A 19,643-nucleotide genomic window follows, 5' to 3' on the forward strand; every position below is an offset into this window, starting at 1 on the left:
GAAGCCTGGCCAGCATCCTGATGGCATCTGGAACCTGGTGGCTGAAAAGAGAGTTAACATACAAAGCCAAACATATTGTTGAGCAATCATGAACCCAAAGGTTGGAATAAGGGAGAGGAAGTGTTGGGGGGGTACTCACGGCAAACTCTAGTGTACTTCTGCTTTCAGGTATATATTTTGCAGTAGTTTATGGATACGTGTGAAAATATGCTTTCTCTCACAGAACCTGGTGTATATCTAGGTTTTGGGACTTTGTTAGAAAGTGGTCCACCTGGGATGGAATTAGAGAATGCTATGAAAGGAAAGGTCTCACCCGAGTAATGAAGCTGAAGGGCTGTCATTCCACACGTAAAGTCTCTGGACACAGTCTGAGCTGAAGCATGTTGAGGTGGCAATCGTTGCGATGATTAGGTTGCAGTCAGCTGATGCAATATTATTGATATGGATTGGGAGAGGTATGTGGGAAAGTGGGCCCTATCCTAAGGTTCCAGGACTGGGAGAAATATAGGCTCTATAGTGGAGATGTGAGGTTCCTGCTGTCTCAGGGTTCAAAAAGACAATGGATAGTTAATGTTATCATCACATAATTTGGTAATTGGGTTAACTTTGAAAAGTCCTTTTGTTAGGGTTTACTGTATAGTACCCAGTATCTTGTAAATAGCTATGCCACTGGTTGCCTCTGACTAGGTTTTGTTTTATATTAGTTTTATAAGAAAATTACTTTTGATCATGACTGGATGAGCTAAAAAATTTCTAAAGAAAAGTCTGAATATATATGTACATATATATATATATATATATATATATATATATATATACATGTTTTCCTTGGAGAGTATCTTATATCTGCTCACTATACTCTGTTCTCTTATTTAATCCATCAACTTCCACATTCTTGCCATCACCCTGGCTTTCGTGACTCCATTCTCTGCTAGTTATCTTCTTACGAGCATATTATTTTTCAGAAATAATATATCCATGTTTCTTCACATCCATCTTTGCCCTTATACTTTTTTTCCTTTACTTTCTTCTAGGATGATTTTAACTTAATCACACTTTAATTGTGATCTGCATAGAAAGCAATCATTACATTTTGTATTTCAATATCTAAATGATATCAATCCAGTGACAAAATACCAACTCAAAGGGGCTGGGTGGTGTTGAACCCAGTTGAACACGCACATTATAATGCGGAAAGATCTGGGTCAAGCCCCTAGTCCCCACCTGCAGGGGAAAAGCTTTGTGAGTGGTCAAGTAGTGCTGCAGGTGTCTTTCTCCTTCTCTATCACCCATCTCCCTCTTGATTTCTGGCTGTCTCTATCCATAAACAAATATAATAAAGAATTTCAAAAACCAAAAAGGACAAACTCAAGTCCAATTTCACTGAAAAAATTAAGAGCATTATTTGTCTTGTTAAATCTTTTCCATTTTGATTTTTTCAGATGTACATTATTCATTCATTTCTGTACTTCTCCAACTTATGAGTCCCATATAACTCACCCTCTGTCTTTAAAATGATAAGCCTATAAATAAATTATGAGTAGCTACTTACAAATAACAAAATGTTCTTAAAAATTTAAACTTTTCATTATAATAGCTTTTATTTTGTTCAAATAAAAATATAAAACTATTTTGAAGTCTCTGAAAATAAATTAGTATAAAATAGAAAAACTTTGTATTTTTCTACACCATTAAGAAAGGTCATACTAAAAGGAAATTTTCAAATTCTACAAGTGTATTTTCCCTTAGTTCTAAAATCTAAGTTTTCTTTCCATTTTGTTAATATCTTTTCATATAAACTTCTGACCAGTGGGTTTTTGAACTTGTTCACTAATCTTTCTTTGTTGTACCTGTTTAGAGTTTGAAATATGAGTTTATACTCCTAAAATTGTGGAATGTAATAACAGCATTAATATGTAATCATAGTAAGTCTGCATATATAGATGAGTACATGACTTCTCAGACTGGCTTTCTTCTTTCTGTTATATATATATCTTTTTGGGGGGGAAACAAATAAGTTTTTATTTTTAAAAAATACACCGAAGAATCATGCAATACTGCCAGCATTGGATGCAACCCTGGGCCATAAGTCTACACACTCCTTTGCAACCAGTCCTGTGAAGGCACAACCTTTCATTTCCCCTGTATTGTTTACAATGACCCCTGAATTGTCCTCAGAATAGAGAAATACACCATCTTTTCTCTGGTGTGACTTTCATTGTCGAATTTCATTGGATGTATCTCCTTTCTGAGCTCTGGTTTGCCTTTTTTGACTGTGGCCATCACTATGTCACCCACATCAGCAGCAGGAAACCTGTTCAGTTGTCCCTTGATACCCTTAGGAGATGATATATAAATTTTTGGCTCCTGTGTTGTCAACAAAGTTGATCATGGCCCTGACCAGAAGACTCAAGGAGATTCGGAATTTAGCCTCAGAGGACCTATCATGTCCTCTCTTCAACATCTTGAACGTCAGAAAGAGACAGACCTGTCGTATATTTTAGAAGGGGCACAAAAACTAGGAAGCTAGTAAATTGTAGTTTTGGCGATCCAACAAATGTCCTTAGGATAAAACATTCATAAATATATATACTAAAGCATTCTCTCAGTCATTCAGGTATAGGTATCCTGCAGTGACAATGACAAACATACACTGTTTTCTACTTTAATCTCAGTATATGAGCATGTATTTATGGAGTTGTACTTTGGTGGAATGTACAATTGGGAAGTCTTCCTAGTGTTTAGTGGCCTCATCACTACATTTCTGGAGAAAAATAGATAATAGGGAAGGTTTTTAATATGCCAGTGTTCAGTGAGATGCAATTTTATTTTAATTAGGAATCAGGTTAGATTCTCTATATTCAGCATAGAATCAGTAAGAAGAACAAAAGTATCCTTAGCTTGTCACCAACTTTTAATCTGTGCGAAACACAAAGCGCCTTGTGAATACACATTGGTCAACCACCCAACTATGGAGGGCTTTAAGTTCCTGCACTGCTCTTGTGTACTTGCTGACCATTCGTCTGTGAATAAGTCACCGATTTGGGTGAATGATTCAGGTGTTACTGGGTTTCAGGTGTTTCTCCCCATCTCATCTCTTAAGAATTTTTCAGCTTATTCAGAAAACTCCTTTGACCTCCCTTGATGTCCGTTTCTAAGTATTTCCCCAACTTCAATACCATGTGGGCAGTTTAATCTCTCTCAATTTTCCCATTCCATGTTTCATTTGATTAAACCATAATAAACCAGGGTTTCTCCCCAACTGCTAAATTAATCTCTTACTGACCCTTTGTGTATTCTGTTGTCACTGCCATGTCACATCAGTGAGATCTTTCATTGTTAAACCAAATACAGAAGTATGTACTATTATTTTTATTAAATAGATAATTATTTTCTGCTTTCTTAAAACAATTGAAACTTGTTTATTAATTATGAAACAATATTTATTGTGCAACTTAAGTAAGCCGCAGATGATAAGTGATAAGTCTTTGGGAGGTCTAAAATTGATGCTAAATGCTGCTAAATTGAAAAAAGAAAAGGCAACTCATTATTCAAGAACTTTGTTAATAAAATTTCAATTAAGCAAAGTTCTATAGTTGTTCTATTAGCTATAGCAATGAAAATGCACTCCCAATAATTTCTTCTCATTTAATTTGAAAACCTTTTAAACACTAGATGTCTGCAATTCATGCAGTTTCAAGTTTTAGATTTTTCCTATGAATATTTAAAATACATTAATTATTGAATTTTATTTTCAGTTAAGGACATTATACATATATTAAGATTTTATTAAACATTTTAATCTTAAAGATATAGCATATCAAGAAGCACATAAAATATTTTCAACATGATGTACTAATTGAAAGAACACTTTGCTTGATATAGTGAGGGATTACTGTTTTTCTTGTTAACGTGACACCTGAATAATACTAAACATAGTTAACATCTGTTGTATTAGTTCTTTTTTTTTTTTTTTTAAAAAAAAAGAAGTATAAAAAGTTTCAGAGGGGGCCTGGCAAAATAGTTCACCTGGATAGTGTACTGTTTTACCATATGCACAACAAAGGTTCGAGCCCAGATCTTCTTCTGAAAAAGTAAATTCAGAAGAACACTGATACTATTCTTAACAGAAGTAATTTCTTATTTTAAATGTAATTTTTATTTGTATACACATTGATATACCTTATATTAATTCTTTTTTATATTGACAAAAGAAAAGCATTAGTAGATCCAAAGAACTAACTTGATCTGTCTAGACAGATCTTTAATGTTTTTCCTTAAAAATAATACTTGAGATAGCATACCTGAGAGTGTACCTGTTTTACTAAGCACATACCAAGGTTCTAACTTGACCCCATCACACTGGTGAAAACCAGGTTGCTATGGTATAATTTCCTCTCTGCTGTTTCTGTCTGGGAAAAAAAAAGTCAACTTGAAGCCGTGAATTCCCACAAAAGACAAATAAATAAATAAAACAATATGTGTGTGTGTGTGTGTGTGTGTGTGTGAAATATATATGTTACAGACATAAGAGAAATAGTCAAGGAATTGAATATGAGATATATATATATTTGAACTACCAGGGTTATTTCAGTGGCTTGTGCCTGCCCAACAACTCCACAGCTTCCAGGGGCCATTTCCTTTTTTTTTTTTTTTTTTTTTTTTTAGTAATAGAATTGGAGAGAAAGAGATCTGCAGCAGTGTTTCATTGCTCTTTTGCTGGTAGACTCCAGGAACATGAACCTGGGTCCTTGGTGTAATAAATTTTGTTCTCTTCTGGGTGCATTGTCATTTGTCCCCTGGTTTGAGCAATTATTATTATTATTATTATTATTATTATTAATTTATTTTTGCCTCCAAGGTTATTACTGGGGCTTGGTACAGGCACTATGAATCCACTGCTCCTGGCTGCCATTTTTTTCTCCATTGGATAGGACAGAGAGAAATTGAGAGGTAAGGAAAAGATAAAGAGGGAGAGAGAAAGATAGATACCTGCAGACCTGCTTTATTGCTTGTGAAGCTAACCCTGCAGATCAGAAGACTGGTTTCGAACTGGGACCCTTAAATGGGTTCTTGTGCTTAGAACTATGTGTGCTTAACCTGGTGCGCCACTGCCCAACCCCTTTTGAGCAAAATTTAAAGCAAAATAAAAGTAAGTTTTAAAACAAATCAATACATTCATGCTAAAAACTCAAAACTTGGGGCCGGATGGTGGTGTGCCATGTTGCAGTGCTTAAGGTCCTCGGTTAGAGCCCCTGGTCCCCACCTGCAGGGGGACAGCTTTGCAAGTGGTGAAGCAGTGTTGCAGGTGTCTCTCAGTCTCTCTCCCTCTCTATTACACCCTTCCCTCTCAATTTCTGGCTTTCCTATCCAATAAATAAATAACGATTTTTTAAAAAACCTCTAAACTTTCAGTTTTCAAATATGAAAGCATAAAATAGTGAAAATGGTGAACAAATTGAGTGAATCTAACAGGTAATAACTTAAGGTTTAAATTTATTTGCAATGTTTTCTGAAGATTTTCATAATCTTACTGAAGGACAATTTTCAACAGGTAAAAAGTAAGCTGTTCCACAAAATATGTATTGGTTGTAATATGTGTATTCCTGCCACACTGTCTTTAGACCAACTACAAAATGCTCCCAATATTATCAGGGCCAGAAAGTAATTTACTTGCTTATAAAAAATGTAAGCATCTGCAGAAGAAAGAGATAATGACCTTTACAATTATCTAGATCTTCAATAACTTTCTATTATAGCCAAGGATCCATGAATGAATTCTCAAGACATTATCATTAATGTGGGTCTAGCTTTGCATTAGATTTCCTGCCATATGAAAGCTTATGTATGAATCTCAATAATCTTTGGCTATTTTAGTACCAGTCTCAAACTAAACATGGATCTGAAAAGAGCCTTTCCCTTTGAATGCTACTTTAGTTACAGTTAATTCTTATTAGTACCTCAAACTGTAGCAACAAACATATCTACCCACACACTCCTGATTATACCTGCACTAAAAAAGTCTTTCATAAGAAAGCTCTGTGGCAGAAAAAGATAAGGGTAAGGAAACATATGCTAGTAATAAAAACAGAAAAGTTACCCAGAAAATGGAGATTTAGTACCTGGTAATTTTCAGCAGCATCAGCTGCAGAAAGTCATGGTCCCAGGGTGAGCAGAGTAGGAAAACACCATGAACAGCTGCTCTAGTTGAGAATCTTTTGAGAATGATCCCTTGGGGAAGAAAAATTATAAAACAAGGGTAAATTTTAAAGGTGGGCAGTGAATCTGCAGAAATATCTGAAGATGGGTCAAAGAAGAGGATCTCAAGGACAAGTACTGCATAGAGAAATTTACTACTAAGGAAGAAAAGGACTTAAGCGTATGTGGTGCAAAGCGCAAGGAGCAGCGTAAGGATCAGGGTTTGAGCCCCAGGGTCCCCACCTGCAGGGGAGTCACTTCACAAGCTGTGAAGCAAGTCTGCAGGTGTCTATCTTTCTTTCCCTCTCTCTATCTTCCCCTCCTCTCTCGATTTCCCTCTGTCCTATCTAACAACAACAATGACATCAATAACTACAACAATAAAACAACAAGGGCAAGGAAAGGGAATAAATAAATAATAAATAAATATTTTTTGAAAAAAGAAAAAAGAAAAGGAAATAGAAATCATTAGCTGGTAGGGGCCAGGTGGTGGTGCCTATGTTACAATGTGCAAGAACCTAGGTCAAGGCCCTGGTCCCCACCTACATAGGGGGAAAGCTTCATGAGTGGTGAAGTAGTGCTGCAGATGTCTCTCTGTCTCTTTCCCTCTCTACCTACCCCTTCCCTCTCAATTTCTCTCCGTCTCTATCTAATAACAAATAAATCTTTGAAAAATTATCAACTGGTAATATTTTTTTTGATTTTGGCTTCGCCTGAAGGACTTTCTTAGCCTTTTTTTTTCTTTCCTTTTGACTCTGCACAAATGTAATTCTAATATAAAGTAGGAATGTATTCCAAAAGAGTGCTTATACATCTGGAAAAAGATGAATTTTGTCCTTGAGATATTATGTTCTTTTTAGTATAATCAAAGATTAAAATCTTTTGAAGGAAAATCATAGTAAGCCTTTTTTTTCCCTACAAAAGGGAATTCATTCAACCAGTCTTCATTTATCAAGACAGACTGAAATTGTATCTATTTTGTCTCTGTTGACCTTCATCTTTGAATGAGGTTTTGTAAGCTCTTATATTAAATTTCTCTTGAGATTTTTGGTATCAACTGCAATTTCCAGGAGTAAATTTTTAAATAGTACTTTGAAAGAATTATAAACAGAAAGAGCCTTATTTCTTCTTCTTTCAAGATCTTATTGTATAATGGAAGAAGCATTGAATGAGAACCAGAATTGTAAATGAAGTTCCATATCTGTAATTGTCCAGTTGTTTGTCCCCAGGACAGTCACTTAACTTTCTAACTCTTACTGTTCTCATCTGGGGAAGGATGATAATGGTATTTGCCGATTCAAAAAATAATAAGTTGCAAATTGTTAATAAATACAAAAATGGGACCAAGTACTGACTCACAAGATAAAACATACACTTTACCATGTGCAAAGACTCAGGTCAAGTCACCATCTGCAGAAGGAAAGCTTCACATGAAGCTGTACTGCAGGTGTCTACTGTTCTCTTTCTATCTCTATCTCTCTATCTCTCATCCTCTGTCAAAAGTCAGAGAATGGGAAAAGATGGCTGCTGGGAATAGTGAAGTTTTGAAGACATTAAGCTTCAGTAATATCCTTTATGGCAGAAATAAGTAAATACATAAAATAATAACTCAACTAGAATTCAAATAAGATTAAAACACCTGTGGGATTAGCAATGACCATCCATTAGTATGCAACATTGGTAAAGCTAAAAGAGACATTTTTGCACTTTGTGGGTAACAAAATATAAACATGTATCAGGAGTCCTAAAATTGTCCCTGTGATTTGACTCAGTAAGTCTCTGTAAGGGACTCTATTTCAAAATAATAATAAATAATAATAATAATTTTAAAAGATAATTCTATTTACAAATGTGATTATAGACATTTTTTATTTCCCCAAATATTTGAGTTGATCCAGTAGTAAAACTAACCATAAGTTGTATTTAACAAATCAAAACAACTTTAGAACACACAGACACACACTCATAAATGTTGTAACCTATCTCATCTGATGTAACATACAGTACTATTATAACTGATCCTCACTGGTGCATTTGTCATAAGTTCACCATGATCATAGCATAATTTCCAGTGGAAATGAACTAGTTCACACATGATCCAAGCCAACTCCTCAGCTTCATTACAAATTTTCTGCTAAGAGCTACAGATAGTCCCTCATGTGAAGAATAGTGATTACCATGTAAGTGCCATCCCTGGTTCAATAGTGTAGATATTATCTCTTTTGTCCTTCCATTATAACTGAGAGCAGTCCTTCAGAGAATCTAAGGAAAAAGGGAAGTGTAGTCCAAAAGAAAGCTAACTAAGCTATTGGAAGTGGCAATTTTAAGACTCCCAAATCCAATTATAAAAATCTAGTAGGCTGCCATAAAGCTCATTCATATATGGTAAAGAACCCTTAGTTCTTAAGATTAGAACTCTTCATACTTAGCAATGTGATATAGTCAAAGTTACATTCTAAGAAGCTACTTTCCTTCATGGCCAGACTGATGGGAGCATACAGGCTGACGGGGAGAAAATTCATTGTATTTGTAATAACTACTCCTACTTTAATGGTCTGACTTGGAAAACTAGGAACAAAACTAACATCACACTCTTCAAAGTCTAGATTAGTCAGTCTTTAATAATACCAACACCCTAGTCTATAGATTATCATGGAAACTCATAGCAGTACTTTGGAGATGCAAAACAATTAAATCTCAGTATCTCTACCACTAAAGTTTAATCCTGATTTCACTGAGAAAAATCTTAGATGGGGTTCCCAGAAGATGGCGGACTGAGAAGCTTCTAGTGGCTTGAGCTCTGACCACATCTCCTGGAAACGGTAGGATTTTCTGCCTTTAGTAGGCCAGTCAATAAGGGGTCCTAGCAGTGACACCAAGGAGGTGATTATAACTTAATTTGGGTTAAGAATTAGAGTAGGAAAAAAGGGGGAAAAATTTTTTTCCTTTTAATTTTTAAGCATATCTCCACCCCCTTACCCCCCCCTCCATAACCAGTCCTTCGGGACCAGCTCCTAGCAAGCTCTCCCGCTAGGAGCTTCTTTCTTTACCAAATTACTGTCCCACCAGGGAGTATCATTCATTCTAAGTATATACCCTTCTGAAACCTCTGGCCTTTTTTCTTTCTAAGTAGCCAAACCCCCCAGCTCAACCCTCATAGCTAATTAAATAATTAAAAATAAATAAATTTTAAAAAACCTTTCCTTTCACTGCTCTTTTATGACTGTTCTTTTTCTTATCTTTTTCTTTTTTCTCTCTCTCTTTTTCTTTTTCTCATTCTTATCATCCTTTCTTCCTTAATCCTACAACTTCCAAAGCCACAGCCCCCAGCCCCCACACCACCAAACAGTGTGCTTTTTTGAATTCACTGATACACATTTGGGAATTATTTTGGGGAAGAATTCTGACTCAGTGTGGACTCTTACTGCATGTCTCTGCTCAACTTCCCTTCCTCCTTTAGCCATCCCTAGAATATACAGTGGATAGTAGATTTGCATAACTGTCTATTTCAGCTATCCTTGTCTAGTCCTGTGGTTATTTTTTTTTCTCATTCTTAACAGTCAGCTGCCTCTGATCACAAGGTTTGAGGTAATCTGGGACAGGATTTTTATTTTATTTTTATTTACCCCGCTCTATTTTACTACTAATATTATATAAAGGCATATATCTTCCCCCCCTTTAGGTTGATCAGAATTAACTCTAAGCATATATTTCAATGCTAGGGTAGTGGGCATCTTATCTATTGTGGGAGGAACTTGTCTCCTTAATCCTACCTCCTCTACAGACTCTCCACTCCCTCCCCCTCCTAGCTAATAAAAAAAATTAAATTAAATTAAATTAAAAATAAAGTAATAAAAAACATTTCCTCTCACTGCTCTTTAATTACAGCTCTTTTTCTTATCTTTTCCCTTTTCTCTATCTTGTCTCTTCTTTTTTTTTTTAATCTTGTCATACACTTCTTCCTTCCTTCTTCTTTGCCTTTCTCAATTTGTGAATTATTTTGGGGAAGAAATCTGACTCAGAGTGGACTCTCTATGTGTGTATCTCTGCTCTACTTCCCTTTCCCCTCTTGTTACCCCTAGAATATACAGTGGATAGTAGATTTGTATAACTGTCTATTCTTGCTATCCCTTCTTTCTTTTCTCTTTCTTCTTCACTGGGATTTGGTTACTATTTTCTCACGGACTGGAGACATTGTTTGGCTAACTGGTAACAATTAAACTGTGTCAATACTTGCTTCAGTTGCTACTGTAATTCCTGAGGTTGGTGAGTGCAATTGTCATAAAGGAATTTAGTATAGTGTTGCTTTTACTCAAGACACAACAACTGAGGAACAACAGAGCATATAAAAAAAAGAAACACATAAATCAAAAAATGGGTAGATCAAAAACAAATAAAACTGCTACTTCAATGCATGAAGACAAGAGCCCAGAAGAAACTACAAATCAGCCAGAAGTAACCATAGATAAGAAAAGTATGCAAGCAATAATAAAGTTATTAATCACAGAAATGAAAACAACATTGGAGGAAAGGAATGGCAGTATTAGGGAAACAACAGTTGAGACCCCCAAGGAAAATACTGATTATCTTGAGGCAATTAGAGAACTGAAAGCTGAAATAGCTGTAATGAAGAAAGAAGCTGAGGCAAGGGAAAGCAGACTAACAGAAGCAGAAAACAGAATTAGTCAGAGAGAGGATGAGTTAGAGAAAACTAAGAAAGTGTTGAAAGAGCTTAAAAAGAGATTGAGAGACACTGAAAACAACAACAGAGACATATGGGATGATCTCAAAAGAAGTAACATTCATATAATTGGCCTGCCAGAGGAAGAAAGAGAGGAAGGGGAAGCAAACATTCTAGAGGAAATAATAGAAGACAACTTCCCAGACCTGAATAACAGAAAGGACATCAAGATTCAAGAGGCCCAGAAAGTACCAAACAGAATCAACCCAGACCTGAAGACACCAAGACACATCATAGTCACAATGAGAAGAAGTAAGGATAAAGAAAGGATCCTAAAGGCTGCAAGAGAGAAACAAAAAGTTACATACAAGGGAAAACCCATAAGATAATCTGTAGACTTCTCCACTCAAACTCTAAAAGCCAGAAGGGAATGGCAAGATATCTATCGAGCCCTGAATGAAAAAAGGTTTCAACCAAGGATAATATATCCTGCTAGACTTTCATTCAAACTAGATGGAGGGATCAAAACCTTCTTAGACAAACAACAGTTAAAGGAGGCAACCATCACCAAACCGGCCCTAAAAGAGGTTCTAAAAGACCTTTTATAAACAAGAACATTACTATAATACTTGCAATATATCAGAGCAAATAAAAATTGAACAATGAGAACTACAATACACTAAATCCATACTATCAATAAATGTCAATGGCATAACCTCCGAGAGTTCCGGAGTGTATCTCCTGCGAAGTTAGTGTGGCACGAGTTCCTGATCCCTCTCCCATGCAGCAGCATAGATCGGCTCCAGTTGAGTTCTCTCCAACCCAGAGAGCACTAGCTCGGGAAGAAGCACCCTCAGACTATCCCGGCATTTGGTGCCCGAACAGGGACACGTAAGCAGCAGATTTACAAGAAGACATCCTAGATAAGTACACACCTTTTGGGTATCTGCAATATTGTGTTAAGGCACTGTGATTTTTTCTTTCTTATTGTTTTCCTGAGATCTCTCCACCATGGAAAATCTTTTCCAAATTCTGCATTCTTTTTCCAGTATACAATTTTTATATATCTGGGACATTTTTCTCGGGGCTGCACCTTATATCCTGTTGATCATCATAGCAGCTTTTAAGGGATATATAGGGCAACCTATCAAAAGGCTTAAGGACCTAGAGGCTGAGGTCCAAGAGATAAAGGAAGTGATCATAGAACTTAACCAGCACCTTAAAAAAAAAGAAGCAAAGGCCTGTCGTGATCTTGACCCACCCTAATTCCTCTGCATCTTGCCCTGAGGCCCCTATTTTGGCAGATACGTGTCCGAATTCTCCTTTGGACTCCACAGCCACTTCTTCAGCCACCCCCATTTTGGCAGACACATGTCCTGAACCTCCTGCTGCCTTCACGGCTGCTTCTTCGCCCACCCCCCTTTTGACAGACACATGTCCGGATTCTCCTGTAGCCTCCAAAACCACTTCTTCGGCTGCTTGTCAAGAAGCTTCCACTTCGGTGACTCCTCCTACTGCTACACACTTTTCAGTGCAAGTCCACACATTTCCTGTCAATGTCGCCCCCAATAGACAAAAACCTCAGGCCTGGTATCCGTATTCCACCACAGACCTGAAGGACCTATGCCAGGCTATCAAGGATGACGGTATTCATGCCCCATGGACCAGGTCCATTTTACAAGACCTGCTTCAGAACCTTAATACCCCCCAAGATTGGAGGGATGTAACTCACGCTACGCTCCCAGGCCCCCTCTTCCTGCAATGGGAGGCATTTTTTCGTGACGAATGCTTACAGCAATCACGTAAAAATATTCAAAATCAACCAGAGGGGAATTTTGATGCATTGTTTGGGACAGGCCAATTAGAAACAGGGATTCAACAGGTGGAAGCCAAGTTTCCACCTGGGTATTTTGATCAGGTACGCCTGTGTGCATTAAAAGCATGGGAGTGATTAACACCACCCATGGGAGCGGCCTCAGCCCCATTCTATCCCTTCAACAAAAACCTGATGAATCCCTCACTAAATTCATTGCCAGGGTCCAGTCGAGTTTGGAAAGGAAGATTTATAATCCTGACACTCGTTTTCTCCTCTTGCAATCCATAGTCTGGGATGGAATGCTTCCGCATTTTCAACAGGCCTGCATCACTCTTAAAAACGAACACCCAGATACTTGGATTCTAGCTACACAGGATCTCAGATCAAGCTCTTTTCAAGGACCTATGTTACAGGCCTATGCAGCTACCTTACATAAGCAAAAAGGGGCTTGCTTTCAGTGCGGTCGCCAAGGGCATTGGCGTAACCAATGTCCAGAAAATAGACCGCGACCTCACCTCCAGTCAGGGCAACCCTGCCTCCAGTCAGGGCAACCCCGCCTCCAGACAGGGAATCAGAGACCACGAATGCCTTGTCCCAGATGCCAGAAAGGATTTCACTGGAGGAGAGATTGTTGGTCAAGGTTCCATAGGAATGGCACGCCTCTGCCAAATGTAAACAGGGATTTAAACTAGGTGTGGGGCTTCCCTTAGACCCGCCCCCAAGAGGGAAGGAAGCCCGCTTGGTGCTGTGCCCTTCTTCCACAAACAGAAGCTCAGCTTGGGACCCAATCCGTCGCTACACCCACCACGCCAACTAACAATAACAGAGGGTGAGCAGAAGGAGGAACCCGTGGTATGTGGGAACTTCCAGCATAGAAATAACCGGCTGGAGCAAGAGAACAGCTTGAATTCGGAGCCTGAGATTTTATGGACCACCCCTGTTTTAGAAAGGGGTTACCGAACTATGACAGTAAAGATTGGTAATATTCCTTTTAAGTGTTTGATTGACACGGGAGCAGATAAGACAATATTAAGACAAGCAGAGGTTCCCCAGAGTTGGGAACTCCTCCCAGGACCACACTTACAGGGTGTTGGAGGATTGACTCAGGCATTCCTCATACGAGATTCCCTTGTGTGGGAAGATCCAGAAGGAACTACCGGACACTTTCGGCCTTTAATAGCTGATATAAGCACCAATTTATTGGGAAGAGACTTGCTGGAATCTTTAGATGTAGTGATATCCTCAGACACCTCTGCAGGACACCACACTCACTCCTGTGAGACTGCTAGACCCAACCAGCACCCCCAGTACTAACTGCCACTGTTTGTAAAAGAACTCCCCACTTAGATTGGCTTTCTAATGAGCCTGTCTGGGTGGAACAGTGGCCTTTGCCTAGGGAGAAGCTAGAAATTTTAAAAGAACTTGTCCAAGAGCAGTTATCTTTGGGACACATTCGTCATTCTCGGAGCCCATGGAATACTCCAGTCTTTGTGATTAAAAAGCTCTCAGGAAAATGGCACCTCCTCCAAGATCTTCGTGCAGTTAATAAAACCATGCAGGTTTGGGGCTCTCCCCAAAGGGGTTTGCCTCTTGCTTCCGCGATTCCCACAGGAATTCCAATCATAGCTATTGATATACAGGATTGTTTTTTCTCTATTACCTTACACGCACAAGATTGTAAATGTTTTGCTTTCTCTGTTCCTTCTATTAATAATGCCAGCCCTGCCGATAGATTTGAATGGGTGATATTGCCCCAGGGCATGGCTAATAGTCCTATTATTTGTCAAGAGGCTGTTAAATCTGCCCTTTTTCCATATACTCATAAGGGCCTTAAGGTTTTTCATTATATGGATGACGTGTTAATATGGGGAGAATTAGATACAGATCTCTCCGCCCTATGTGATTTTCTAATCCCTGCCTTAAAGAGAAGTGGACTTAATGTAGCTCCTGAGAAGATACAGCTAATTCCTCCAATATCTTTCTTAGGCCCATAGATTTCCCTCACGCAGATTCGTCCTTTAAAACCTTGTGTTACTTTTCCTTCTAATCTCACTCTTGCTTCTTTACAAAGTTTTCTTGGAAATTTGAATTGGCTTAGGCAGTATCTTTATCTGCCTACGAGCTGCCTGCCACCACTGTTCAATCTGTTAAAAGGAAACAAACAGCCCTCCTCAAAGCGTATGTTAACCCCCGAAACCTCCTTGGCACTGGAAAAAGTTAACCAGGCTCTCCAGGACATGCACCTCGTTCGGTTCTCCCCCTTCTCTCCAGTAAATCTTCTAATCTTTAACTCCACCCCCACGGTAGTGGGGCCATTGTGGCAGAAACATGGTGTTCTCGAATGGCTTCATACGCCAGTAGGCGGAGCTCCAAGACTCCTTACCGAGATTGATGCCTTAGCATTTATGGTTCACCAAGGAAGAAACAGATCTTAGAAAGGGAACCAGATTCAATCATTCTTCCCTTTTCTCTCACTGATACAGAATGGCTCATATGCCACCATTCTCGTTTTGCCATAAGTTTAATGGGTTTTCCAGGACAATTAGATAGTCATTTTCCCTCTAATAATTTGATAGCTTCTTTACCTCTGTTGCCTCTACTAGTACCTAAACTTTTCTCTTGAGATCCCAACCCCTCTGCTCCTACAGTGTTCACTGATGGTGGAAAAAAGGGATCTGCTGCCCTTATATATTATCCAGACCAGCAATACCCCAAACCTCTCTTTACTGAACTTCCTGAGAATTCCCCTCAGTACAAAGAACTTTATGCTGTTTTCCTTGCATTAAAAGCTGTACCAGAATCCTTCAACCTTTTTTCTGACAGTGTGTATACTGTTAACTTACTTCCATGGCTTGCTCGATCTTATGTAAGAATTGATGACAACCCACTTTCTCCTCTTTTAATTCAAATTGCCTCTATGCTCTTTTCTCGAACCCAACCACTGTATGTTCAGCACCTACGTTCCCACAGCCCTCTTCCTGGTTCCCTGTCCGAAGGGAATGCTACAGCTGACCACCTTGCCTCCACAGGAATTCTCCTAGCCTCTGTCTCTAATCCTGCTGACTTTCATTCCCTAACCCATGTTAATCTTAAAGGTCTTTGAGCTCGATTTCCTGATATTCCTCTGCCACAATTAAAACGTATTCTTGCTACATGTTCCTCCTGTGCAGGTCTAATCAAAACACCTGCTATTCAAACTCTGGGGTTAATCCTCGAGGTTTAAAAGCCAACGCTCTTTGGCAAATTGATGTTACCCACATACCCAACTTTGGCAAACAAAAATATGTGTTCGTCTCAATTGATACCTTCTCTAAGTTTATGTGGGCTACAGCTCAGACAGGAGAAAACTCAAAAAAGCTTATAAGTCATATGCTCTCCTGTTTTGTTGTAATGGGCTTACCTCTTCCACTAAAAATGGATAATGTAAATGCTTTTACCAGCAAACAATTTAAAGATTTTTGTTCCCTCTGGAACATTACACATACTACAGGCATTACGTATAATCCACAGGGACAAGGCATTGTTGAGAGGGCCCATCAAACTCTTAAGGCTCAATTAAATAAAGAAAAAGGGGAAATGTACTCCCCCAATATCCAGCTGGCAAAAGCCTTAACTACATTAAATCTCTTTAATATTTACAAAAACTCAGACCAACCTCCTATTATTCTTCATTGGCAAACACCACCCACCCTCCCAGCTATTAAAGTCAAATGGAAAGACCCACTTGATAAAATTTGGAAAGGACCTGACCCCCTGTTGACATGGGGAGGGGTTTCCCATGCATTTTTCCACAAAATTACTCCAAGCCTGTTTGGGTTCCTGCCCGCCATGTCCGGCAATACCCACATGATGGCGCTGATATCCCTGAAGAACAAGAAACACTGCACGAAGACTGGCTGCAAGAGGACTGGCTGCAGGATGCACCCCAGGATCCATAATACAGCATGGTAGAATAAAAAAAATCTGATTCACAGAACTCTTCCCTCCCCCGAATGTCTTATGCTATGACTGGCCAGTTGTGTTTTGTGAGTGAGTGAGTGAGTTTAAAAAAAAAAATTGAGTGAGTTGAGTGACAAAAATTTTTTGTACGACCCATTGTGCTCAGAGTACTCTGAAAGTAACTTGTTGTTTTCGCCAGGCTATGTTGTTTTTGCCGGTCTGGCTTCATGGGTGGGTAACAGACAACCATGGTTGAGCTGTAGGCAGTGTCTCTTTATTCATGCAGGATGCAGCACAATCTAAGCCGAGCTAAGCTAAACTAAAGGTACCATAAAACTCAAAATGCTGTCTTTATATATACTTGTCAAGTAGGGTGGAAACAGGATGTGACATAGAGAGGGTGGAGAGAAAAATGACTGGTGAAAATCAGAATGTGACAAGGAGAGGATCAGGGTGTGACAAGGAGAGGGGGTGGAGCAGGCGAGAATTCTATCACTGAACCCCTAATGCCCTGGAGGGAGGGTGGTGCTTGTTAACAGCGGTTATGTAAATAGAATGAAGTGGTTATGTAAATAGAATAGTGTTAAGCAGGGGGGATTTAAACCAAATGAAACAGAAGCGGTCTCATGCATACCAACATTAACTGATTTTATATAAAACGGCTGGACGCAGCCATGGTTTCTGAAGACGTCCAGAAACAGTCCAAAAATTGTTTATTCCTCTTTTTGATTTTTTTAAGTCCTGATATAAATATGAAATGTTTAATCTTAAACTGTGTGAGTAAAGATATTTCAACTATGACAGTAGATTAAATTTGCAATTGAAATGATATGTCTTAGTTACAAGTTTTTCTCCTCCTGTTTGTTATAAACTATATGTTTAATATGCATGTTTCAAGTTTGGTAAGCATTAACTTAATTGTTAAAGTGTAACTTTGAAGCTACATTCTCACCAGGAGAGGTAAAATCAATTAATTAATGTAACTGAGTGTTTAAGGTAAAACTCTAAATATTCAAAGTGACAATTCATCATCTCCTAAGTTAAAATACAAATTCTCTATAAGGACATTTTTGGAGAGCCCCCCAAAATGTCCTGTAAGCTATCTTGTGGAAATTAATCCACAACAAATTTGGCATCAATCTGACATTGTAAAAGTACCAAAAAAAAAAGTCACTAAAATGTGTTAACTCTAGTAACCTGAGTTTGCTTAAAAACCCAATGTAAAAATAGTTAAGAATCAATATATGTGACTTAAATTAGGTATGAAAATTTTGCTATATAGAGACTGCTACATGAGGTCACATAAGATGACCTTTACACGAAATTATAAAGATACCTAAACCAATTATAATTATTGAGTTATCAATTGTAGTAAACTTCTAATTTGTTACAAAGATTTTCATAAGTAATTGACTACAGCTATGACAAGCCTTCGCATAAAGAAGCATCTGCTCATATAGAATCCCCAGAAATCCATCTTGGACCCCTGACCTCTGACATCACCCACAATTACAGCCATTCCCCAAAACCTATGATGTGACCTGACATGATCTGGAGAACCTGATTCACAGACTCCAAAGGACAAGACTTTCCTACTGCCTTTCTCTCAACCATTGGTGTCTGCTCTTCCTGCTTCTGTTTCGCCCATCATGTTTTGGCGGTTCCAGGTCACTCTCTACAGAGAAGAAAAGTTCCAGTGGCTGTCCTCCTCCATCAAGATAGACGTGTGGCATTTATTTCTTGGCCATTGACATTGGACTGACGCTTCTATAGAACTTGCTGGACACTCTCTTTATACTGCTGGACCTCTTGAAGAATGACTGTAGCAGTTCATAGAACTTTCCGCCAGCTGACTCGGGATTTTGCAATGCCAGATCACCCCTCTAGCCCCTCGGCTTATCAGGCCCCCACTCCTCCAACCATCAGGCTCACTCTGTCCCTTGCTACTCTTACTTATCCCTCCTTGTCTTGTGCTAGTTCTTTTTGAAGACACTCACACGCTATCGTTCTGCTTTCTTCCCAACAGGTTTCTGTTCACCCCTACACTGCTATTCCCCTGACAGAGATGAAGCCTTTTACAGACATTGACCCAGTTGTATATGGCCATTAAGTAAGAGGGATATGTTGGGGAATTGTGAGGATATGGTTGAGCTTGGAAGGGCTTGAGCCTGAGGGGTGTGTCAATCCTGTTAATCTCTCTCTCTACGGAGAGGTTGAGCAAGGAGGGACAGTAGAACCCCAAAAGGTGTGCCTCTTATCAATCTCCCTGCCTCACAAAGTGCCCCACACTCCTGATACTATGGCCATTAGTTAAAAAGAAAGGGGGAGATGTTGGATAGTATGCCAGCTCCCCCTGGCTTCTGCTTAACCAAGCACCGGTATGCCTATATAGGGATTGGTTTGATCCCATTCAAAGCAGTCTATTTACATAAATCACTTTTACATTTACATAATGCACCACACTCCCTCCAGGGCATTGGTGGTTTAGTGGTAGAATTCTCACCTGCTCCGCCCCCTATCCTTGTCACACCCTGGTCTTCCACCAGTCACTTTTTGCTCCACCCTCTCTATGTCACATCCTGTTTCCACCCTACTTGGAGAGTATAAAAACAGCTGCTCTTCTGATTAAAGACACTTGGAAATTGCTTTCCGGCTCCAAGAGTTCCAGAGTGTCTCCTGCGAAGTTAGTGCGGCACGAGTTCCTGATCCCTCTCCCACGCAGCAGCCTAGATGGGCTCCAGTTGAGTTCTCTCCAACCCAGAGAGCACCAGCTCGGGAAGAAGCACCCTCAGGCTATCCCGGCAAGAAAGATAAAGATGAGTATGGGATGAACCCACTCATCAACAGAAGTTGAGTAAGAAGATCTGAAAGGGAAACTAAAAGCAGGACCTGACCAAATTGTAAGTAGGGCACCAAAGTAAAAACCCTGTGGTGAGGGGTAGACATGCAGTTTCCTGGGCCAGTGGGGGGTGGGAGTGGGTGGGAGGGATGGGTCATAGTCTTTTGGTG

This window comes from Erinaceus europaeus, chromosome 4 (genome assembly GCF_950295315.1).
Source record: "Erinaceus europaeus chromosome 4, mEriEur2.1, whole genome shotgun sequence".
Classification (NCBI taxonomy): Eukaryota; Metazoa; Chordata; class Mammalia; order Eulipotyphla; family Erinaceidae; genus Erinaceus; species Erinaceus europaeus.